Genomic DNA, 26,492 nt, shown 5'->3' with positions numbered 1-26,492 from the left:
CACAGGTTCTGAGGATTAGGATGTGGACATCTTTGGTGGCCCATTATTCTGTCTACTACAGATGGCTACGCCAGCTCCTGCCATGCACCCATATTTCAACCAATTGGAGGTGGTGGTGTGGGTGGGGGAGAGGTGGAGAAAAGAGAAAACAAGTCATAACCAAGAAGTTGCTTGCAATCACTTCCACTCATATCCCATTACATTTTTTAATATAATGAGGCAAAGTATCCCTTTCTTTGGGGAACTGCCTCTTACTCACTCCATGCTACCCTGTTGGAACTATCACTAACAATATTCTACCATATCCTACCCACAAAGTGCTCTTTGATTCAATCTAGGCCAGTCATCTTCTCTCTCCCAGGTGTCTGAAAACTGAATGGAGACCCATAGGAACTGAAGACATTGAGAGTGGGGCATCCATTGCCAGGGCTCTCCAACGTCTCCTGTGCAATTTTGCTTCCTTCTCACCCTCGGGTTTGGTTACATTTGTGAGCATTTCTTTTGATTTTGTGAGCTCCTTGGTATAGTTTAATAAGCACCCTCTTATTTAAATTTTGAGACTGAATTTTGTTTCCTTTCAACCAGAGGACCCTAACCCATCCTCCCGAACCCACCCCCCAATCTATCACTCCCTGTCTTCCTCTTTTTCATTTCATATAGTCCAATTGACTCTTCACAGGCAATAAAATCCAGCTTAATATGCCTGGGCAAAAGCATCCCATCATTTATTTACTCAACAAACATAGATTGAGATTTTACTAAATGATGCGCGCTAAGAATACAAAGATGGGAAAAAATATTGCTTTAAGCAGCTCATATTCTAGAAAGGGATAATGCAATAAAAAATGAAATACAGGGGAAGAATTATTAGAAGGAACAACATCTCAACTCTTGGAAAGAGTTTAGGCATTTTACCAGGTGGAAAAGATGCAAGAAGTGTACTCCAGGCAAAGAAAGGAACTCTAGAAAAAGCAGGAAGGAGTCTTGCCTTTGGAAACTACTAGACATTATGTTAAACTAGAACTCAGGTTCAAATAGGAAGTGATGGAAAGTTGGATTAAAATGGGGACAGGAGCCCGTTTAATAAAAGCAGATTATTCGCTCAGAATACAATGGAGAGTTAAGAACAGAGAGACACAGGTAGTTGCCCTCTCCCCCATATTCTTTCTCCCTCCTCATAGTATTAACATTCACAATTTTAAACTGGACACATCAATGCACAGAATAAAGAATGTATTTGCCAGCTTCTCTTAATAGCTATGTCACGTGACCAATTTCTGGCCAATGGGAAGTGAGCAACGTAATATGTGCAAAGAGGTCATGCTCATACAAGGAAGAAGCTTGCCCTGGCCTTCCTTTCTTCCCCTTCCTCCTGGGAATGTAAATGTAGTGATGGTGAGGCAACTTGGACCATGCTGATGAGAGCAGCACCCTGAGGATGGAGAGCAATGAGGTTGAAGAGGCCTGGGTCCCCAGCTCCATGGAGTTTCCACACATGTCCTGGACTAATTCACACTAGAACTGTTACACAAAAATAAATGTCACCTTTTGTCCAGTTTAAGCTGATGTCGTATAGGGCCCACCTGTCACAGCATGTGAGTCAATAACCAAACTGTAACCAGAGAACTTAAAGGTAGAAAGTAAAGAAGTTACAATTAAATATACGCTTTAGAACAGGGGTCAGCAAACTGTGGCCATTAAGTAAAAGTCAGCCCACTTCCTGTTTCTGTATGACCCAGGTGAAAGATGTTTTTTACATTTTTAAATCACTGAAACATGTTTTTAGAATAATAATATTTCAGGACATATGAAAATTATATGACATTCAGTGCCCATAGAAAACGGAACATGGCTATGTTCATTCATTTATATAGTGTCTATAGCTGCTTGCACACTACAATACCTGAGTTGAATAGTTGCAACAGAGATCATATGTCCTACAGTCTCAACTATTTACTGTCTGGACCTTTATGGAAAGAGATTTCCAATTCCTGCTTCAGATGATTGATTACCTCCATGGATGCAGCAAACTTACTGAAGAATAAAAAGAATAGAATCAAATAAGAGCCAAATAGAAGGCTACCTAGTGGTTTAGGTACGAGAGATAGAGTAATAAGACCGGATCTTATATTAATTTTTGCTCCAAAAGATACATTAGAGTTGATTGTCCAGCTAGGTCTTATTTTTGGGGAAACACGATATTGTCCAACCTTTGCTGGGGATCTACCAGGGAAGCTCAAATCCATTAGAATTAGTTCCTCTGAGCTTCACCAACATACATCTTCACCCATTATATTTAAGTCCAAGCTTGATCCTCAGCAGGAATTTCTCCTGTTTTGTCTTAAGCAATAAGACTTATAGACTATGTCTTCCCACCTCCTCTTATACAAGCAGCAAGACAGACACCAGGCTATCCTCTGATGGTCCTATTTATTTCAGACTTTAAAAAAACTGTTGTTCTGTTTCAAAACTTATACTCACTGCCACAAATACTTGATATTTATGGAAAACTGGAACTTCATGAATATTAACTTATACCATCATGCATGTACATTCTACTCTTTTATAAATAATAGCTAAGTCGTTATGTAGATATTTGTAATCACTCAACTGAAATCAATCTGTAAAGTCCCATTTTAAGGCCTCCTAATCAATTACATCAAAACAAAGCACATGTACTTTCCCCTACCACTGTAGTTCTGATGTTTTTTTTACATAGATGTGACTCAAAATTAGAATGAGTTTATATTTCAAATCTATGTGAGATACATTTCATTCATTCATTCATTCATTCATTCATTCATTCATTCATTCATCAATTTAACAAATATTTACTACATGCTTACTGTGTTCCAGTAGGGATGTCAGACCCTGGGATTTCCAGGCAGATAGAGTTTCTTCTTTCCTTAGAGAACATGTGAATTTGGTGAGGGATCCAGTCAACAGGCCGTCAACACAGTGTGATGAATGCTGAGCTATAGAATGAGGCAATGGATACATATGAAAGTACCGAGCCCAGATTGGGGAAGATGGGGAGAAGGCTTCCTGTTGAGGGTGATATCTAACTGGAGGCCTAGAATCTGAGTAAGAGTTATCCAAAAGAAAAGGGAAGAGTAGGAAAAAGGAACTGCATGTGGACAGACTGGACAGAGAGAGGTTGAGGGAACGAATGGCCCCTTTGACTCATACGTGTAGTCAGGGTCTACCATCAGGTGACATGGACCACTCTTCAAACTTCCTTCCCCTATGATTGTCTGAAAAGGCTCTGCTTTAGGAAATGTGCTCAGGGACAACAGTTGTTCCCACTGCCCCCTATCCTACTCTCTCTGTGTCCAGATACACCATTAGGAAGTGAAAGAAAGTCCATGTGGCTGAAAATCAAGGTATGAGAAAGGTGTGGTGAGTAAAGCAATAACATCATGCCTGACATTATTTGGGATTTCTGTTGCTTGGCTGTTGCTCTGCCTTAACACCAATCCATTTGACTGGTGAGTTCCTGAAGTGTCCATTCCCGTCCATGGTATGGTCAATAGGACCCAGCTGTCATTGACACTACAGAACACCATGCTATGCTACTCAGGAGTTGACATGTAACCATGTATGCACCGACTTTTCCCTTGGAAAGGAGTGTGGGTAGAATGTTTTCTCTGTGAGCCACACAGCCAAGCTCTGGCTTCTAGAATCTTCCACACCAAGATGGAAAAACATGCAAGAGAAGTCAAATCATTGCTTTTTTTCCAATCACGAGGCAACATTAAAAGGAAACTAACCTAGTTCGCCTAATTACATTTCCTACTTTGTATCCAGCTTGAAGAAAAAAACAAAACATTCATCATTGTTACAAATATTATTGTGTTTGTCCTGCTTTTCCCTTATTACAACACTTAAATATTCTACTTCCCTTACTCCTACCTATGGTACAATTATTAGTATTGTTCCTGAGTGAGGTTTTTCCATAACAAGTGGAGGAAAAAACATAAATTAAGAATTTCCTTACCAGGATTTTAAAATAACACAATGTTTTCTGAAAATTGGTTAGTATTTGCTGGCAGCCTGGACAGGGTAATTCAGAAACCATCCACGGCATGGGAAATCATATTGGTGACTTTACATTGAACTTTCTTTGTAGCCACCAATTAAATACCATTTTCACTTGATGGATAGATGAGCTCAGACTTCAGTGAGTTGATGTAGAAAGAAACACAGCTTCCTTCTCTTAATAGTGTGAGACAACCTAGATGTAAGTAATCAAAACACATATTCATAGAACTTTCAAGTCGCGTCTTCCCTTGACAGTGCCTAGACAACACACCCTGGAGAGCGGACAGAAATTTAACTTTTCATACACTGGAGTGATTAGTCTGTTTTCAACTGTACCCCCACTGAGATACCAACTAAAAAAGAGTTGGGGGAGGAATATGGATGTCATCAAGTCAGTAAATAGAAGAGTTGGAGCCATTTTATGATCACTGAACATATTGTAAAAGTGAGAGCGGTTTGCCCTCATTTCTTGATAAATCAATCAATCAATCAATCAATCAATCAATCAATCAATCAATCACTACTTCCATTTGTCTCTTTCTGTTCACAACACCAAATAGTAGGTTTGGGTCAACTTCTATCTTCCTGGGGGAAAAAAAAAGTACTACAAAAATATAATAAAATGTTTTATGTATGTTTTTTATAATCAGGCTGTGTTCTTATTTTCAGTTAAGTATTTTATAAAATGACTTGAAATACCTGGTCAGGTTGTAGATTTTTGTAGCCAAGTTGTACTGATCAGTCTGTTTGATATATTAAACTGATGCTTCCATAATTAAACCAGTCCAAATGAGAATAATAATTATAGGTATCAACCGTGAACTGAAAAGAAAAAAGCTACAAAAGTTACAACTATGTTAGACATAAACACACACACACACACACACACACACACACACACACACATATACAGGCATGGTGCTAGAATTGATACATTTGAAATAACAAAATAAATTTATATTCTGAGAAGAGAGCCTCTTTGACATCAGGAAAAAGCAAGATTATAAACTATTTTTAATATATATGTTTTCATTAATTTTAGATACAGTTGGGAAACGGCAGTTATTTTTGGTTCACTTTAATTTATAATTAAGAATGATTGTAATTTTATGTATTTTTTGTACATGATGCTTCTAAGATGTTTTAAAATTGTAATAAGCATTTGATTGAAGTCTTGTTATAATGTTAATTCCTTAACAAATACCCTTTCTGTAGATTATAAGACCTTCTATTTGGATGAGGATCATCATTTACAGACTCTTTCACCTACACTTCCCATTTAAATCTCACAATAAGGCTGTGAGACATTTAATTTTCCCTTCTTTTTACAGATGCAAAAACCGAGGCTCAGTAGACGTAAGAAGCTAGCCCAAGGCCACACACACACACAGAGAAAAGTGACAGAATCGATACACAAACCCATTTCTTCTTTTTCTATAGTTCTTTCACTAATGAAACAAAGTATCAGTCCCGCTGGTAACCAAATTATCACTAAGTCTTAATTAGTGGAATGAGGTCACGAGTTTTCACTTTATCATTCATAATTCAGAGATGCAACCCGAAGGCCTGCACAAAAATGCTGCCATTATGGTAACACATTACACTCACGGTTTAGGGTGTAGAAGGCAATGTTTATCTGTTCTTATTTTTAATTAAGTATTTTGTATTCTGTCTTAAACTATTTGGTTGGTTTATAAGACATTTTCGGCCCTCAGAACATTTTAGAAGTGAAAACCGCAATTCACTGACCTTCATTGGTAATGACTTCTCCCACCACCACCTCAACCACACATCCCTCCCGTCCTCCTGGAAGCTGTGACTGAGAACGTCTCTAATTCAGTCATCCTGCTCTTTGGTTACAACTTTCCAACTTTACACACTTCTTGTTGGACCATACCTGCTATGACTCTTTAACCTTGTCAGGCCCTGAAGTCTCTGATACTCAGCCACATCCTTGCTAGTACTCTAGAGTCCCTGCCCCGCTGGATTTGTGTTGTACTACCTAGAAAATGATTAACCCTGTTGCACCCAACCATCTGCTTTCTCCATGTCTTCCTCCATTTGTCTGAACACCACTGGAGAAAGTCACTCAGCAGCAATTTGTACCACCCTCAATTCACGGCGATCATCCTCAAATGGACTCTCAACACTAAATTCCTTCTGGATTCTATGTAATACTTACTCTCCCACATTATGAACTACAATTGGCCTTTGAACAACACAGGAGTTAGGGGCACCAACCCTCATGCAGTCGAAAATCTGTGTATGACTTTTGACTCCCCTAAAACTTTACCAATATCTGACTGTTGACTGGAAACCTTACCAATATCATCAACAGTCGATTAACACATACCAGAGGTGCCATCAAATGTATACACATGACTTGTATTCATCTTTTGTTATTGGTATATAGTGAGTATTACAATTTTAATAAAGGTTTTTCCTTTCTTAAAATGTGTATACTTTTTTTTGGCACCCTCTGTATTTTGTACGTTATATGCATTATATACTGCATTCTTACAATGAAGCAAGAAAAGAAAATGTTGTTAAGAAAATCATAAAGAAGAGAAAATACATTTATACTATGCATTAAATTCTGTGTATAAGTAGACCCACAGAGTTCAAACCTGATATTATAGGGTCAACTGCAATTGAAACCATCTCTACTCTTCAGCAAACCAACATCCTGATTTCCCCAGACTTTTGGTCTTAAAAGAAGACCTCCGTTTTATTCCTTGGAGAGAAAATCTAGTGGACAGAAAGACTTCTACCTCCGTACATCAAAAGTACAAACAGATAGATGTATCTGCACCCATTCTTTTATTCTTTCCTTCAACAAATGTTTATGGAATGCCTACTACACTCCAGTTACTGTCCTGAAAAGTAGACCTATAGCTGTGAATAGGACACAGTTCTTCTGTCCTATGGAGCTATCTACCAGTGAAAAAATGTCTAAGATCATTTCAGAGAGGGGAAAGTACTGCGAGGAATATGAGACAGGATAATGGATTAGGTTGTTGGAGGAGATCATCAAGAGGATATGACCACTGGTTGAGCAGTGAGCTGGACCCAGGCAACCAGAGGCTATTCACGCCCTTCCCTTGTCCTTGGAATGTACATTATGTTCACCATTGCCACACTAGGAGCTGTTTTACGGATGCAGCCTTGAGAGAGTAATGTGCTGTTTAGACTACCTGGACTGGATATGTGACTGAATCCAGCTTTTGACAGGTGGGTGTGTAAATTTATTCACCTTGTGGTCGCCCAAGACAAGCCTTGTATGTAAGTGTTCCCTTGCTTATTAAAACTGACACCTACCAATCTGGAGTGTTTTTTCTCTTCCTTCAGTCTCTCCCTGGACTCTGTGTATGTGGGGTGGAGTGAGGGAGAGCTTAGAATTTAATCCCGGGGAGCAACTGAGGGTGCCAGCCTACATAGGCCCTGTGATTGGAAGTGCTAATAGAGGGGGGCAACATAAGACACAGTGCTCAGGGAAAGTCTCTCTGAGGAGGTGGCATTTGAGTCATGACTCAAATAACTCAAGTCAACCATGAGAAGATCAAGAGGGGAAGGAAGAACCAAGGTCCTGAAGCAGGACAAGTTTATTACATGTCAAGGAACAACAAAAATAGGTCTGTGTGGCTTGAGCAGAGGAAGCAACGGGGAGAACAGTATGAGACAGGGTCCTCCACTCAGCCCTTAAGCTACAAGAGAGTTGATCTGAATGCAGTCTTTACATCTGGGCTTTGGAACTCCTTGCCTTTCCCTTCCCAGAAGCCCTCACTGCTGATTCATTGCATCTATCTCCTCTGTATTCTCTCTCAAGCTGATCTTTGCAATCAACATTTAAACATGCTCATGACACTAATATCTTAAAACACTTTCTCCTCCAGATTCCGAGCCTATTCAAACTTCAAAAAACAGTTGTTAATACTTATCCCTTTCTTCCCCTTCCACTCACTCTCCAATACTCTCCAGTATATTTTCATCCCGATCCTTGACTGAAACTGCTTTTGCTAAAGTAAAAAGTGATCTCCATTTCACTTGATCTCCCAACTACATTTGATTCTGTTGACCTTGACCTTTTCCTTGAACTATTTTCTTCCCTTTTCCTAATGACCTAAATGACCCTTGGTTTTTTCTTGACCACCCAGCAAGCAGCTCAGTCTCAGTAGACTTGACAAACATCCTCCTCCACCCTTCCACTATCAGTGCTTCTCACACTGGAGCGTGCATTGGAAACATATGAAGACCTCTTGTTGCACATATTGTTGAGCCCCACCCCCAGAATGTTTGATTCAGCAGGTCTATTTGCACTTCCAATAGATTCTCAGGGGGTTCAGATACTGCTGACCTGGGGACTACACTTTGAGAGCCATTATCTTAAATATTGTAACTCCTCCAGGCTCAGTCTTAGTCATCGCTTTTCACTGCTACTTTTATATTGATGATTTCATGTACACCCATAGCTTCAATTACCAGCTTTATATCAATGACACATAAAATTACATACTTCTTGTCTTGGACCCAGACCCAAATGTCCAACTGGAGTCAAAAATCTCCACTTGCATGCATCAAAGTTACCCCAAACTCAATGTATGCCCAGAAATGTACTTGGAATCTACCAGTTGTTTTTCCAGTGTTCCCTATTCAAGGAAATCATGGTTTGTCCATCTATTATAGAAGTCAGACTCTAAGCGTCATCCTCGACACCTCCTTCTCATTTACCAATCCCCATATCTAAAACTGATTAATTCCTGTTTATTTTACCTCCTAATTTTCTCCATGAATTCTTTGTGACTCTCCATTACTCCATCACCATCCTTGTCCAAACTGCCGTTTTCCTGGGCCACTGGCTACAACAATCTTCTTGACTTCTTCCAATCCGTTCTTTACACTTTATCCAGCGTGATTGCTTCAAAAGGCTTAGGACACCCCTCAGCCTAAATTTCAATGGTTTCCCATTGTTTCATAGGATAAAAAAATTCTTGCAGCCTGCATGGTCTGGTGTCTGCCTATGTGTATCAATCTCGTTTCACATCTTGCTCCTTGCTCTCTGCCCTCCAAATATTTATAAAGCACTATGCTCCTTCAGACCACAGGCCCTTTGGACATCATACTTTCCCTTCTAACAAGTGTTCTCTTAATGTCTACTCCTATAATTCCTAGTCATCCCTCATAGTCTTTGATCACCCTCCCTGGTCAAGGTCAGTTTCTTCTGTTACATGTTTTTATAGCACCAGGTATCTTCACTTCTAAGCAATTTCATAGCCTGTAAATATGCATTGAGTTATGTGAATGCTTCATTAAAATCTGTCTCCCTCTAGTTTTAAACTCTATGAGGTCAGGTACAGTCTATATTTTCTTACTGTGACATCTCCAGGGCCTATCCAAAGTGATAGAAAGAAGGCCCTCAATAAATACTATATGTTGAATGAATAAATAAATGAGATTGACTTTACTTTTTAGACAAGGAGTTTATTTTTGTTTTCCTAGAGGGCTTTATTCTGAGCCTTAGGGGCCCTTCTTCAGCAGCAGAATTTCATTAGCTGGTATCAGCATCTCGGTTATTGTTATGCAAAGCTACTAAGTGTGTATCCCTGAAGGCTGTGTTTTGCTTAGACTCTCCTAGGAAATGTGAGTGTGTGTGCATGGGCTGTGGATATTTAATATTAACTGACCTCCTACTGTGTTGCTCAGAAAGCAACTTATGATTTGCTACCACTCTAATTTTCTTAGTAATATTGTGTAATGGCTTCTGAATCCTCAGTGGGTTTAGAGCAGCTGTTAGGGAATATAAGAACTAAAATTTGATTGTGCATGGAAAATTGGCCTGCCTATGAGACAAATAGCTTTGGTTTCTTTACTCCATTTACTACAATTATCCAAAATCTCAATTTCGTTGGAATGCAAGAAACTGCAGCAGCTTTAATTAATGCTTTTGCCACTGTTCCTATTGATTATTGCAAATGTCTGTGTGTCTCTCCAAACATCTTCTGAGGGTTCTGGGCACTTCAAGGGACCTCCCCTGTTGCTGCTATAAGAGAGCTCATTAAAGCTCATATAACAAATGACCCCTCTGCTCCTATTTCTCCAGGCGTAACACAGCCAGAACCCACGCTGATTTCAGTTCCCATCCCTGCCCCTTGTTTGGAGAGTCTGTGCTTTTCTACAATTCAGCTTTGCATTTCTAATGATCAATTCAAATTTCTGTTGTTTAGGGGATACTTGGCGTAAGCTCCTTGCCCGTGCTATCCTCAAAATACTGTTTTAAGGTTTAAGTCCCATCATCAATTGCAACTAAAAACTCAGTGGAGTTTGGGCCCTATTTTTTGAAAAAGCAAAATAATCCAGTATTGTTTTAAGACCTCTTTATCATTCTCTCCCTCCCCCCCCACCCCCTTGCTGATAAGTTTAGGGAGAATATATGAGATGAGCTGCATTATTTAAATTTCCAGGTTGTCTATAGCAACCCTTTTTCAGTCTAATTAGGACCAATAGGTTGTGAAATGCCTAAAGCAAATCCATTAACACTTACCTGCTTCTCTTCCGGTTCCACGGACTGACCGAGATACAGTCACCACGTTTGACAGGGCTAATGATTTGAAAACGCATCCATCCTCCGCTGTCAGGTGTTCAGCAGGAGTTCTAAGGGGCAAAGATGGAACATTTGCTAATGTCTTCCTCTGTACTGTCCCCGTGGTAGTATCACTGGCAGAGAAATCTGCAATTCATATAGGTGGTGACAGAAGAGGAATCTGGAGGATCAAGGGCACCTTTGCAATGATTTCTGTCTGGACTCCAGTCGCTGAAGTGGTCTTGTTTATTTGCTTAGTGTGCGAGTGGGACTGTGTATCAGCATAAGATTTCCGTTTATCAGTTACAGTCTCATTCTTGTCTGGCTAGTGGTCAGGGCCCCCCAGGGAAAGAAAGGAAGTGATTATATTTATTCTCAGTGTTCCCAACAGTCAGGTAAGGTGCTCTCGTGCCATGGTGTATGGGAAGGCAAATGGCATTTAGTAAATGAAACGCAACCTTTTAGAGGAGTCAGTGATGCTTCTCACAGGAATCAATGGCAAAGTCAATTGTTGTAAGAACTAAGATAGATTACATTAGGGTAGAAGGTAAGGGGATAGAACTGCCTGGTTACTCAGAGACAGAAGAAAAGGACTCTCTCTCTCTCTCTCTCTCCCTTCCTTTTCCAGTGAATTACTATAATTTAGTAATGCTGTTCAATCTTAACACTTTTAAATTAGAAATCAATAACACTTATGAGCTGAGCTATAACTACAAAGTAATATGGATGAATTTTTAACATAATGGGATTTTTACATTATGTCAACAGGTTTTGTCCTCTTTGAAAAAGGAAGCGCTATGTTTATTTCAAGGATTCGAATGGCCAGTCTTTTGCAAACTCTTATTTTGGAATGGCCTTCACAACCTGTGACATATTCTTTTGAATATTGTTCAGAGTGGCAAAGCTTCATCTCTTCAGTGTGTATTTGATTTGTGAAAACAGACAAAAGTCATTCAGAGCTAAATTCAGTGATTCAAAGTAGATGACCAAATTGGGTGATACAATCTGAACTCCAAACTGAGGTGCAGTAGTGAGCTTGATTTTTCTATGCTGGCTCCTCAGTTTACACTCCTGCCCACCCACCAGCACACCTCATGGAGCAATACATACCCTTCCAATGTTCATCTTTGTCTAGTAAAACCAGATTACTGAGCTTGTTTGAGTTCAGCAGTATTTTTCAACTTTTCTCAAAATCTACCTTAGTCCCAACTCATAGATCTTGAATCCAGAACTTGATTCTACTTCTAGCTCTTTGAACCAGGGGTTAGCAATGATTTCCCCAATGGTTGAACTGCTATTTTTCCAAGTTCTCACTTAAAATATTTATCTGACAAAGGACTCCCTACTCTACCTTGCTCCCCTGGAAACCCAACCTCTGACATGAGCCATGGGACCCACATGCCAATAGTCACCTGTTATGAGCATAATTTCAAAAGATGTGTTTCAGAGGTATTTTAATTAACTAGTGGTGTTATTTTGGGAATAAGTATATAATAAGCATACGATCTTCCAAAATGACTGCTTTTAAGATAATGCTCCCATGAATGTGTACACTCTGACATGGGTGCTTAAATTCTTTTCCCCATCTCTTTATTATGGAAGATTTCAAATGCTTTTGCCCAGCTTCAGCAACCATCAGCTTTCTCCTGTTCTTGTTTCATCAACTTTCTTCCAAATTTCTTCTGGAGTATTTTAAAGCAAATTGTACAGGCACTGTACTTTTTCGCCTAGAAATATGTCAGTATATATCTCTAACAGATAAGGAATTTTTTTAAAAAATCATTATTTTATTATTACACCCAACAAAATTAACAAAATTTTCTTCACACTGTCTACATTCTAATTCATGCTCAATTTTCCCAGTTATCTCAAAAATGTCCTGTTAGAGCTGGATGTTTGAGAGGATCCATACAAGGTCTACACATCACATGCCTCTGAAGACTCTTTTAAATATAATAGGTATTTTTGCTTTAAATAATAACTTACATATAACTACATACATTACTGTTATATATTTACCTTTCATAACTAAATTATGAGGAGATGTCTTGCTTTGTTTATATATAAGTAAGAATTTAATGGTTGCATTGAGCATCAAATTTCTATTAAAGCACTAAATTTCCTTCAGCAGAGACTAAAGAAAGGAATAAAGTTCACTAGCTGTCTAAACTGGATGGGCATATGAGGCAGTGGCCCTATTTTGCTGACCTCAAACTCTCCCTTTTTAGCCTTTGATTATGGTTCCATAAAAGTGAAAGTTCATAATTTCTATAATAAAGTTATTGTTTATAGATATTTGTTTACATCATTCTCAGATTTTCCAATATGAGCTCTCAAAAGAAGAGTTTATTTCAATGATAGATGGCTCTTCATTACGTTATTTTTCTAGTTCGTTGTTGCCACATAAACCTGTTAACCCTTAATACTATAGAAAATGAACATTTCAAAAACAAGTGGTAAGCATTTTCCAAAGCACTATCCAAATGATAACAATGTCCTTTAATTTATAAAATGAAAGCACAATACAATCCTAACTGCTTACCATTAACTTTATAAAAAAAGACAAATTTACTCTGTCTTTTTATATTGCCAATCTGCATAACCTTACCTCTGGGTCTTTATGTTTTATCCATTTTTTTTTCATTTAATGTAGTTTATTTTTAGTAACATAAATAAATATGAAAACAGATTCAGAAAAAAATACACTGTAAAAATTTACAGTTAGGAAAAACTTGATTATAAACCATTAAAGATAATACTGGTTTAAAAATCATCACTCACTTAAAAACATATTTCAGTGCATTAATAGTATTACTTTATGTTGTGATTTGCAAATTCATTATTGAATCATTTTAAAACTAGTATGTAAAATATACAAATGCAGTCCAGAAATAACAAGTTGATATAGTCATGCTTCAGATGGAACTAATGCTATGTTCGAGTAATTTTCCTGAAGGAAAAAAAAAGAATTGAAGAATTTAATTGAGCATTTGGAATAGCAAAAAGAGAAAATTAATGTACTTAGGAGTAGACTGACGCAAATAACATTCCACTGCATTAACATTTATTTGTGCAGCAAACAGTCTCTAATCGAGCTCCTGTGCCTTAGCTTCTTAAGGTAAATAACTTTCTTTGCTGTAGAAGAGATCTGAACTTGGCTTTAGAAAGCATTCCAATCTAGCAATTGCTAATAAAAGATTTTATAACTGGTATTCCCATATGTATACCTCATCTATATGAGTATTAAGGTTTTAGATATGAAAATCCCCTACCTTTATTTTTTTTTAAGCTGAGGAAATATAGTATTGTTATCCCCACTACAATAACTACACACACACACACACACACACACACACACTCACACGCATGCACACACACACACACACATGCATGCACGCAAGTAGGAGCATGTGCACGCAAGCCCATGAACACAAAGAATAAAAGCAGTTACAATTTGAAATGCAAAATATCTTACAGGAGTAAGTAATATTTATAAGAGTAACCACCCAATATTATACAGGTTTCTTTTTTTCATATTATAAACCAGTAAATCATTCCACTGAAAAGCTGTAACAATTACTTTCCTGGACAAAAATCCATTCTTTGGTAGTAATGAAAGCAATTCAATAGAGCAATGACTATTAATAAATATTTAATATCTGGACTTAAAACTCCTGCCCAACATCTGAGTGATAGAAAACTACTATAAGAAAAACAATTTCAATTACAGTAAAAAATTCCCTCCCTAAAAATGACTAGAAAGAATTCGATTTACCTACTTTTTTAATAACTCCTCCTGAAAACTCTGTCAAAAAAATTGTAGCAGTCTGTTTGTGTTTTATTGCACATGGGAGATTGATTTTGCAGGAATCTCAGGCAATTCCTTTTGCAAATGTGCCCCCCCCTCCACAAACACACACAAATCCCCTATCGCGTGAATAATGATCTATAAGATTGCCTTGTGAGTTTGTCTCTGTAGCATAGGTTTTCTTTAAAGAAGGCTATCCTGAGAGGCTCTACATTGCCCACAGGTAGATAATGAATTCTGCAGGCTATCTAGAACAGCTGGGCAACTGCGGCTTCTCCACCTGAGACCCCAGCAGGTTGCAAGGCCATGACAGCTGGGGAAAGCGCCAACAGAGACTTGGATTAAAGAATGAGAGAAATGAATGGACTTGTTTTTTAAGCATGTACCTCAATGCTTCCCAAAGGTAAATACAATTTATTCTTATCAATTCTATTGTTTAAAAAAATCGAGTTTAATTTACCCCCTTTCCACAACCCTTTCAACAAATATTGACAAAAGAGAGTAAGCTACACCAAGTCTAATGGCACGAACTGTTCTCATGAGTCGAGTTATTCATTGGGCTTTAAACATTTGAAGTGTGTAACAGTGAAATTGAACAACTTTTTATCCTAAAAGTTACAGAGGTTAAAAGACATTTGTGGAAGATTATGCCTATTGCTTATAGAACGCAATAAAGATAAAAGTACTTGAGGGATCTATAACAATAGTATTTAGGTTTATTGTTTTTATCTTAGTTTTAGAAAGTTAATCATATTTTGTAGGAAGACTATAAAACATTAGTCCCTACATTCTCACAATAAAATAATCTCTTTAGCAAACAGACAGGAATAAAAAGGCAAATTGGTTCAGATTATTTTCTACTATGGTTTGGACAGAACATGACATTTCCCCTGCTATTATAAGATTTGTTTGTTTTGTTTAATTTCTCACAATACCTAGAAAAGAGCATTAATAATACAAGATGCTTAGAAATAATACCTTTCATTTGTAATAATATTGCTGAATCAAGAGAACAATTTCATAGAATGGCCTAAAACCTCACCACCTGCCCAACTTTTTAATCGCATGTCCTTTCTTGGGGAAGAGCAAAGAAATAAAAATAAATTATTATCTTTTACCACTTTTTCAACTTCCATTAACATCCTCTAGATGAGTGGCTATTTACAGAGTTAACATAGACTATTTGTTATTTCCATCAGATATGAAAATATTTTCTTCAAGTTACCCTGGGAATAATAATGCTAGGTTTACAACTACAAATTGACTAACCCTACTAAGTTTAAATGACGTTAAAATATCATTCAGTAGAATGTTGACAACCTATAACCACCCATAAAAGAAAGTCTTCATTGCAGCATCATGAAGCCATGCTAAAGTAGGACAAAGTATACAAAACAGCATTTGTTTTTATTTTTCAAGAAAGCAAAACTCACAAAGTATGACTAGCATATCCTAAGAAAAACTCCCTTCAGTCAAAGACCATTTGTCTTTCAGTTGGTACCACTTCTTTCCTTCTGCTGACAGATGGCTAGGTTTTCAGGCCTTCCTGGTGGGCTGGCACTAGCCTTGTCCAACATTTAAAAACAGACAATATTATTTTGCCTATAAAGATTCACACCAGAACACTTTACTGTTCCTATATATAATATAAGAATAAAAATACATACAGAAATATGTAGGAACTGACTGTTCATATACACATGTATATATATATATATATATATATATATATACATGTATATATATGTATGAATATATATATATATATTCATACATATATATACATACATATATATATATATATATATATATATATATATATATATATATATGCTATAAAAGCTGTATTCTTAGAGATACTATTCTAGGGACTATATAGAGCCAGTGTTTCTTGCTATTCCACTGAAGTGTGTAAGAAGCTCAGACACAGGCAGTTTGTATAAATATACTTCAATATGACAATGCACAGAATAATCGAGGCAAAGTAGGGTGTTGCCCACAAACCACATTATCTATCACACAGTTCAAATGTTGCCTCCCAAATTCCTGAATTATCTTAATTCTCTGGGTCTACATGAACGCAATATACTTCCATTAGGATTCAAGCTGTGGTCTTGCATCTACAGGAGTGATTTTGCTTTCAAATTCTGCTCAACAACACACAAATTGAATGCCTATTTAGCAGAAAGAAGTAAGGTGTTATAGACGATGTCATACAAAAAAGACACCATTTCCCACAAATGCTCTATGTGATAATTATATATGAAGGTAATAGTGTCACTTTGAAATATTATTAGAAATCAGAACCCTGCTGAGTCCAACGGAAATAAAGTCTCTATTACAAGTTAAGTTATTCTCAGCTGGTGCCTTCAACTAAGGCAACTTGTTGTATTAGTTTTAAATTTAAAGCCTCCAAATCCCCCACTTAAAATAATGCCTAACAAGCCACCCTAGAAACACATTGTACCATCATCACACTATATTGTATGACGGTATAGAACAAGATAAAAAGGAATGGAAACACCCAAAACAACACCTGATAATCACTCAGCTTCCAGAATCAGGGAAAATTATTCAACAGAACCAGACTGAAAGGTCACAAACCAATGAGTGACCTACCCTATTAAACCACTAGGAGAGGGCAGGCCTGCCTCCTTATAAGTAGATGGATGACACCTTCCATCGTCTATTTTTCCCCTGGTTCAGAAACACTAAGTTTATATTAAGCAGCTATATCTTTCAACCATATAGATAGACAGTGGAAATCAAGGTGTCATTGTCCCTGTTCTCATTGCCTACACACCCTATCCCATATCCCACTGGACATTGTAAAGACCAAAGCACAGAGTAGAATGTTGTGGACAGAGGTCAGATATGGAAATAGCGGAAGCTCAAAATCAAGAGCTCAAGACAAAACAGATGAGAATTAAAACCAGTTCAGCCTAGTACTATGTAAACATGATAAATTTGGTTACAAAACTGAATATAAATATCAATGAGAGTACTTTAAAGAAAATACGTGTTATGAAAAAAGTAACTTTCCATGCATAATTTGTTTTAAACCCTAGGCTATACAAATAGGAGTGAGAGCAATCGCTCAGTATCCCAAACTTGGAATCATCATTGGCTCCTCTCTTTCACTCACACGCTCTATTTAATCCATAAGCAAATCCTGTTGGCCCTGTACACCTTCAAAAATATACCCGGACCCTGATCACGTCTCACCTCCTCCACCGACGCCCCTTCATCTCACAGCTGGATTACTGCAGTAGGCCTGCTAACCCATTTTGCCATATCCTGTTTTGCCTGCTTTTGTAGTCTCTTCTCAGCACTGCAGTCAGTGTGGTCCTTTTAAACATATAGGTCAGATGTTCTCAGTTGCCTTTTATACAAGTACATCTTCCAATTGTTTCCCATCTCACTCAAGATAGAAGTCAAAGTCCTACAGTGGCCACAGGACCCTCTAAGTGCTGGCTCCTGCTTACTTCTCTGGTATCATCTACTACTCTTGCCCACACTCACTCTGTGCCTTGACCATGCCAGGTGCACCCCAGTCTCAGTGTCCTTGAGTACGATACACTCTTGCCTAGACTCTTCTTCTCCTTGACATCCACATGGCTCCCTCACACAGGCACCAGCATGGTTGCAAAGCTCTTCACAAAATACACAGGAATGGCGATCTTGAAATTGAAGCAGTGTTTGACCTGCACAACTGCACACACTGATCCTACTCACTCTCTGATCTCCTTCAGGTCTTTGCTCAAAAGACCCCCACTCAGGAAAGCATCCCTTGATCATTCTACTTAAAAATGTAATATTGGGGCGGCTGGTTGGCTCCATTGGTTAAAGCGTGGTGCTCATAACACCAATGTTGCAGGTTCGATTCCCACATGGGCCAGTGAGCTGCGCCTTCCACAACTAGATTGAAAACAATGACTTGACTTGGAGCTGATGGGTCCTGGAAAAACACACTGCTCCCAAATAAAAATTTATGAAAAAAGAAACAATGCAATACTTCTCTGGAAATTTCCATCCCTCTTCTCCACCTTTTTCTCTGCAGCATTTATCACCATTTGGCATACTACAATATTTCATTTAATGTAAATATCATTAATTTTAAGGCTCACCGTTTTTATAAAATATTCTACCCAAAAAATATGGCCATTAAACATGATACACACCAGTTGTGAGAGGCATCCTGATTTAAAAGATGCTAAATTGTGAAAAAATGTACCTCTTTGAATCAATGAAATATGGTCATTTACCTATTTATGTATTGTTTATTACTTGTCTTTCTCCACTAGAATTAAGCTCCAAAAAGGCAGGCTTTTTATCCTTATTTTTCACAACTTGAATATTGCCTAGGAAATCATGACAGGTATTCAAGAAGTATTTTCTGATTGAATGAATGAAAGCAAGTACAAGTAGATGAAGTTCCTTATTTCGCATAAGGAAAATTTATGAGATACTTTATTTTGACATTTATAATTGGCTATAAATATAAGTTAAATAATTTTTTAGGTAAAATCCTATGTAATTCAAGATTTAAAAATCAAAGCATACAATATTCAATGAAGATATAAAAATTATGAACCTTGTCAGACTGCATAGTATGGTCCCAAGTACATACTTACACATGCACATAAACACACAGATACACAGACACAGACACAGACACACACACACACACACACACACACACACACACACACACCAAAAACGAAGAGAAAAGAGAAAAAGACAAAAATATACTTTTTGAGGGAGACTTTAAAAATATCTCTTCCTGCCTCTGACATATTTAAAAAGATAGAAAGTAACATATGGAAAATGATAACACAATTAACTACATTGAACAAAATAGTTATAAAGTTAGTTATATAAAAATCTTTAAGTGTCAAGGGAATATAAAAGATGTTCATATTCTTGTGTTGGTCACAAAATATAGTCTAAATTTAAAACTATAGTTTAAATAGCAAAAGCGAGAACACAAAATAAGTGACAAGGCAACAACAAAAACAAAAAACAGAAAGCATGAACTATATCAGGTATAAATATATATAAGTAATCTAAACTTCTATACTAAACAACAAAGATTCAAATCATTCCCTATTCTATAATTGGTAGATAATAAACCCTTTTTTTCTTTAAAATTTTAAAAAATATTTTAATTTTCTAAAATTTTTCAATTACAGTTGACACTCAATATTATTTTATATTAGTTTCAGGTATACAACATAGTGCTTAGACATTTATATAATTTATGAAGTGTTCCCCGATCAGTCTAGTACCCACCTAGCACTATACATAGTTATTATAATATTATTGACTATATTCCCTATGCTGCACTTTATATCCCCATGACTATTTTCATAACTGCCAATTTGTACTTCTTAATCCTTTCACCTTTTTCACCCAGTCCCCTAACTCTCTTCCCATCTGGCAACCGTCAGTTTGTTCTCTGTATCTATGAGTCTGCTTCTATTTTATTTTGTTCTTTAGATTACACATGTAAGTGAAGTCTTATGGTATTTGTCTTTCTCTGTCTGACTTATTTCACTTAGCCCAATACCCTCTAGGTCCATCCATGTTTTTGCAAATGGCAAGATTTCATTGTTTTTTATTCCTGAGTATTATTCCATTATATATATGTACCACATCTTCTTTATCCAATAATCTAATGACAGAGACTTAGGTTGCTTCCATTATCTTGGCTATTGTGAACAACATTGCAATGAACATAAGGCTGCATATATCTTTTCAAATTAGTGTTTTAGATTTCTTCAGATAAATACCCAAAAGTGGAATTGCAGGGTCATAGGTAGAAAAAAAAATTTTTTAATTATAAATAACAAATCCTTTTTCCCTTCAATGAGAATAATGATTCCTTTCGCTTACTTTTTAAATATTTTGTGACATAAACTGTTTTAATTATTTCATCTTTAGTTACTTGAAAAGTCTATATCACATTTTAACTCTACTAGTTGTTGACTTAAAGATATACAATATATGCTACCAAAAGACATCCAAAACAGAAAGAAGCAGAAAGCTTATAAGTAAAAGTGTGGGGATAACAAATAATAAAAACAAAGAACACAACAACAAAACAAAAAAATGGAAAGTAGGATTTAAAAAAAACAAAGCTAAAAGCAGAAATCAATGACCCAGAATACAGCAAAACGGTGGAATAAATAAATAAGTCTAAGAGCTAATTCTTGGATCAAAATAATGAAACAAATCTTTGTCAAATATACATACAGAAAAAGAAAACAAATAAACAATGAGAAACAGAAGGGAACTAGAAGGCCCCAAAGACCAGGTTACTGGGAAGCAGAATGACAAGTTGATCTGATACTGAAACTATGGCTGATCTTGGATCCATTCCTGATCTTGAAACCAAGCAGCTAAGATTTAGTAGCCAACAGAGGGATAAGAAGCAAGAGAAGCAAGGCCTTGGGGCCTAGCCAGGAGGGAGGTGCAATAGCCCTCCACAGACCTGGGAAGGCTATATCCTCAAGGAAGCATGGACCAAAAGAAAGACTTCCTACTAGTAGCAAAAATAGGGAAGAAAATATCTGTATCCCATCCTGACCTCTGAGCACAGCTTTAACAGGACTATCAAAGAATTAATAACTACAGGCCAGCCTTCATGTGATTTTGGTGTTTGATTTTATACAACATGTATAATCCCACAAACCTGAAATCAACAAAACTCAAAGTGGTCCCAGAGTGGTAAAAGACTGAGCTACTTAAAGAGGAAAATATTCATCCTACATGGAGGAATGCCTCCTTCACAAGACTCCACATATGAAGCCCCAGTAACCATGACTTCACAGTCCAATCTTACAAAACACATGAGAAAACAAGTTTCCCATGAACAAGAGTCTTGTTCCCTTGAACAACACACTGAATTAGACTGTCAAAAATTTCAGATATCAGAATTACTGGATGCATACTATAAAATAATGATCAAAATACATGAGAAATAAAATATGGGACTGAAAACATGAAAAAAGAACAAAAGATCATTTTACTTTCTAACATTATGACAGACAAGATACACTGAATGATCCACTGATTGAAAGAACTAAAATGCTGGATACAATATAACGAAAATATTTTTAGCACATCATTGCACTGCCACAAAAGCAAAGAATCTGCAGGTCCTCAAAACTCACTGAAAATTGAAATCCCAAAATAGAAGGGACACCTAAACTGACAATTGCCCTGATGATTTCTGCTGCTCCCCTAAAAACCTTGACGTTTCACTACAGTTTCTGCATGACATTGTCAGGAAACAGAAGGTGGAGTCTTGGGCCCACCTGGGGGAGGAAACTAATCAGGAATCCTAGGTAAAGTGCAACTCCACAAGCTACCCCCTCAGCGTAATTAGAAATAATGAATTAGAAATGAATAATGAATTAGAAATAAACCCATCACATAGAAGGAGAGAGCCAGGAAATTTCCCTAATTCAGCCTTTGAATTAGGTGGAGGAGGAGAAAAATACACTCCTAAAAATTTGTATCCATAAGCCAGCACACAGGTAGTTTTTGTTGCAAATTCATATACTTATATTATCATCCAAAAAAAAAGAAATCCCTAAATGGAAAAGTTAAACTGGTTCTGGGTTAATAATATTCCCCAAGTGACTGGCTAAAGCAAATAAGGATCCTCTTGGAAGAATTCACCTTCAATTTGAGCCTCAAAACATTCCTATAGATAAAGTTCCAGGAATAATGTAATTTACATTCAAACATCACGTTAAAAAAAGCAAAGTATCATGAGTGAAAAGTATCATGAGATGCAGAAATAAACCTGTGAATATATCAGATATTGCTAATATCAGAATATTAAAAAATATTACACTTACATATTTAAAGAATTAAATGAGAAACTTAAATATACGCACAAAGAATGATCAAAAAGAACCTGACAGTACCTCTACCTTCACAATAATTGAAATGAAAATACTCAGTGGTGATTAAATAGATTATGACGACAAATTTAATGTTATTTTAACACAATTAACTGTGTATGTTTGTGGGTGTGTGTGTGGTAAACACTAAATGATTAGGCAGGAGATGCATAATTTCTAAACATGGGAAATTATGTTAAAACAATTAAATATTGAAAAATAAGTACCCAAAAGAAACTCACTGAAAAATATATTTAGTATGATTAGTAAGTTATATACTCATAACCTGTATGTATGTTTCATGATAATTTATTAAATAAAGAGAAAAGGGAACAAGATACCATATAACAGACCAGCACATAGGGTCTTCACAGATATTTATTTTAAACTGTATGGATTACACAGATTAAGCAGAGCTGAAATAAAAGAATTAGCAGATGAAATCTAGATGATGAAATCATTCAGAATGCAGGACCAACACACCCTGAAGAGAATAAAAGTCAAGGAGAGGAAAATGCTGAAAGTATATATTACTAGAATTCCAGAAGAAGAAAATAAAGATAATTGGAAAGAGGCAACATTTAATTACAAGGGATAATTTTCCATACTCAGTGAGGATTCTTGTTTTTCATTCTCACATTCAAAAAGTATCACAAATTACAATATAAGTATTCTCTATTTCTATTGAGGTTTAATATAGATGAGTCAATACAATACCCAGCATTCCTGACTTCTGTCATAAATGTTTTTCTTAAGGTAACCTCAAGTATTCATGATATATGCTAGTACATCACACGCAACACTTGTGATATGCCTTATCCAATATAGAAATTAAGTACATGTACTTTTTCGTGGAGTTAATGGATAACAATCTAAATCTGCACTAGATCTTGTTAAACAAGGATGATGATAATTTGGGGAGAAAGGGGTATCAAACACAAACACTTTTTTCTTGGTTCCAAATTCTATCTTAATTTGGAAAATTTTCATGGCCGCTGGGCCTATCCTGGAAATCTTTCCAGAAGTTTAAACAGTATTGTTTGTTTGTTTTTGAAAAAGAAGGTGATGTACTTCAGACATGGAAAATCTTTATTAAGCCAAAAATAAGGTACAAATGGAATAGGACTATTTGAATGAGAACCATTCTGGTAAATGTGGAACATATGAGTATATACGGCCTGAAGAGTCACTTTCTTACCGTTGGTAGAAAAAAATAGGGCCCTGGGGAGAGAGTGGGAGGAAGGGAAGGAGGAGGCAAGGGGAGACAAAGGAGGAAAGAGATGAGGTCATTCGTAAGAAAAAAGTACAGCGACTGGACCCGCCAGAACTAGATTTCGGTGGCAGAGAGCACATCCAGGACGCCATCTTGCCCCTGAAGGTGAACTTTAGCTAATTACAACGGATTCTAATCACACCCTGTGTTGCCATAACAGTTTCAACAAGAGCCAAAAAAGGGTAAGAGAATCCCTCCTCCCAACTGAAGGAGTGGTCAGTAAGGACCGCCCAGGAACACCTACAACACCCCCCTTAAAACTTGAATATTTTGTGCCCTCATTTTGAAAATAATAAATTCCTAGGCTTCTTTGTTCTTTGGAGCAGTTGCTCTTCTCCTGGCCTACCTGCTCCCACCATCTTGGAAGTGTCCTATCCTATTTCTTTTAATAAATTCACCAATTGCTTGGTTTATTCAGTGCGTCTTTGAATTCTTTCCTGCGGCTTTCACCAAGAACCCATTTTTCAGCAACAATTTGGTATTTATTGATTTTATAAATTAGGTTAAAATATAGGCCTGTCTCATTTACTTTCCATTTAATATAGTTAAAGTTCAAGCAAGAAATTTGTTTAAGTAATTGATCCACCTAACTACCTTAGATTTATTTCTTAAAATACACAAAGCCAACTCGTATCTCTCTCCGAGCTCCTCTAAACTTCCCCAGATTCGCTGTGATGCAGGACCAAGCTCATTCCTCGCCAAGACTTTTGGGTACAGGTTGAAACTAAAATTCTTTTTTTATGACTTGAGTAAAAGAATAGTTGAGAGAGCACATTTAAAATAAACCAACATGTGGAAGCCTTTCCCTAACTGTACCTTTACTGATTATAAATTTTACGAAGTGCCCTTATACCAGGAAAGCAACCCCCTACTAACCACTTTGAAGCATGTTACTGACCTTCGAAGACCTTGAACTTCCCCTTTCTGTTATGGGGTGTGTCATGAGTGACTCTTCACATTAGATCATCACACTTTGGGATTAAGGGTAAGGACATTGAGCTAAAACAATGGTGGGTCTCTGAAATTTACAAGTATAAATAAGCTGATGTGTAAATTCAGGATAAGTAATATGCATGAAAGTAATTTACAGTGATGCCAAAGTTCCCTGTAGCCTGCTTATACAACCTCAGCAGATAAGCTTGTCAAATCCCATACAGTCAATCCAATTATAGGTGGTTAGACTGAGGACAAAAATTGTCAAGGAATACATTAGGAATTCAAGTAATAAAATAATAACAATAATAATAAATATTGATTTCCTGAGTAAAGAACTGTGACCTATTTGAGTACATCTGGACAGTGCAATCAGGAAGCCACATGTGGCTATTGAGCACTTGAAATGCAGTTAGCCCAAATTAAAATGTGCTATACGTCTAAAACCTACACTGGATTTCTTAACAATTAATATTAAAATAAGAATGTGAACTATGTCATTCAAATGTTTTATATTGATTACATGTTGAAATGATAATATTTTGAACACGTTGGGTTGAATAAGATATAGCATCACAATCAATTTCACTTCTCTTAAATGTGGGCACTAGAAAATTTTAAATGATATATGTAGTTTATATTTGTGGATTTCACTATATTTCTATTGAACAATACTGTAGTGAATTGTCAAACATAAAAGTTCTTGGTCATTCATGGCTGTTCGTTTTGACTGAAGACTCCATCAAAAGGGTTCCTCATTTGGGTTAAAGCCCCAAAACATTGATTAAACATTTTTAAGTGTTAGGCCAATGGAGTTAGCATATGGATCAATATTAGGTTTATCTGGTAAAATTGTTTTTTTCAAAGACATGTATGATTGTGGCTATACAATTTGCAAAACTTTAATGACATCTTGAAATTTTAGGAACCACCTTTCCTTTGTATACAAATTATCTGTTCTGTCTCCTACTTTAATACATACATTATATAAAATATGTAATAATAGGTAGTTTATATTTACATATAACTTCATGTTTAGTTAGTATTTTAGTACACATACTATACACTTTATCCTACTTTATTTTATATTTTAGGAATTCTCACTAAGTTCTGGGAACACTGTGAAGGAAATTATTTATAATTGTTGGTCTTATTTTACAATGCCATATTGAAATCTGGCTCTAATTTGCTTGATAGAGGAAATGGTTAAAGAAAAATGGGGAGCAGAATAAAACCAATTTGGCAGTTTGTAAGTCATAGTCAGTTGTCTAATTCTCTTACACCTCACTATTTGCAGTGAATCATGATGCTATAGACATTATACTTTTTCTCTTCATTTCTAACTGAGTAACATGTCTTATTTTTATACTTTATTTTATACATTTTGTTCTTAGATTTTACTTCATCTTTCAAGGGTCCTGAATGAGAGTACATTTCTTTATGATTTAGAAAAATATTTCAAGTAATAAAGTTGCACCAGCATTCAGAGGAAAGAGAGTGGAGTGGACATTTACACTTCGTTACTGACTGTTACTTTTTCACCTTCTCCTAGCTGTAGCCCCTCCTTCAGAAAACCTCCTCCCCCAATCTTAGTCTAGCCATTTGGGTGGGAAGCTGGCTGCCAAGCGTAGTGTTTCCTGCATCACTTCCCCATGGCCACAGGTCTGGTCACTAATCAGAGCCAATTCAAAATTAGTCCCAAGGCTTGTATTGGGAAACCAATAGAGAGACACTCATTTTTGCTGAGAAAATACAATGTATATCTGAAACTATATTGTACCACAAGGCGAGAGCCCTTCTGAAAATATAGTCAGTACACAGAAAAGAAGAACAAAGAGATAGAGAGAAATTTAACAGCCCACCTTTGTACAGCTCAGACATGTGTGTCACAAGTTACCCTGAATTCCTTAAACCAGTTTGAGTTGGGCTGTCACAAGACTGATATTT

The 26,492-nt window shown here is 36.6% G+C and overlaps 1 long non-coding RNA gene across 2 annotated transcripts in view; it reads right to left on the bottom strand.

The window, feature by feature from the left end:
- Positions 1-26,492, bottom strand: part of LOC141568548 (uncharacterized) — a 201,090-nt gene that overhangs the window by 22,304 nt on the left and 152,294 nt on the right. The window contains exons 4-6 of one of the 2 annotated variants that reach the window (XR_016022374.1): positions 10,580-10,689; positions 4,741-4,863; positions 2,852-2,975 (exon numbers count right to left, since the gene is read on the bottom strand). This is a non-coding gene — a long non-coding RNA (uncharacterized LOC141568548). Of the gene's footprint in view, positions 1-2,851; positions 2,976-4,740; positions 4,864-10,579; positions 10,690-26,492 lie in introns of those variants that run through there. The other variant, XR_016022375.1, reaches the window with a different exon arrangement.

This window comes from Rhinolophus sinicus, chromosome 1 (genome assembly GCF_057876585.1).
Source record: "Rhinolophus sinicus isolate RSI-liver-muscle chromosome 1, RSI-T2T, whole genome shotgun sequence".
In the NCBI taxonomy this organism is placed as follows: domain Eukaryota; kingdom Metazoa; phylum Chordata; class Mammalia; order Chiroptera; family Rhinolophidae; genus Rhinolophus; species Rhinolophus sinicus.
Note: the sequence above shows the minus strand (reverse complement) of the source record. Positions and strands in the feature narration are given on the sequence as shown.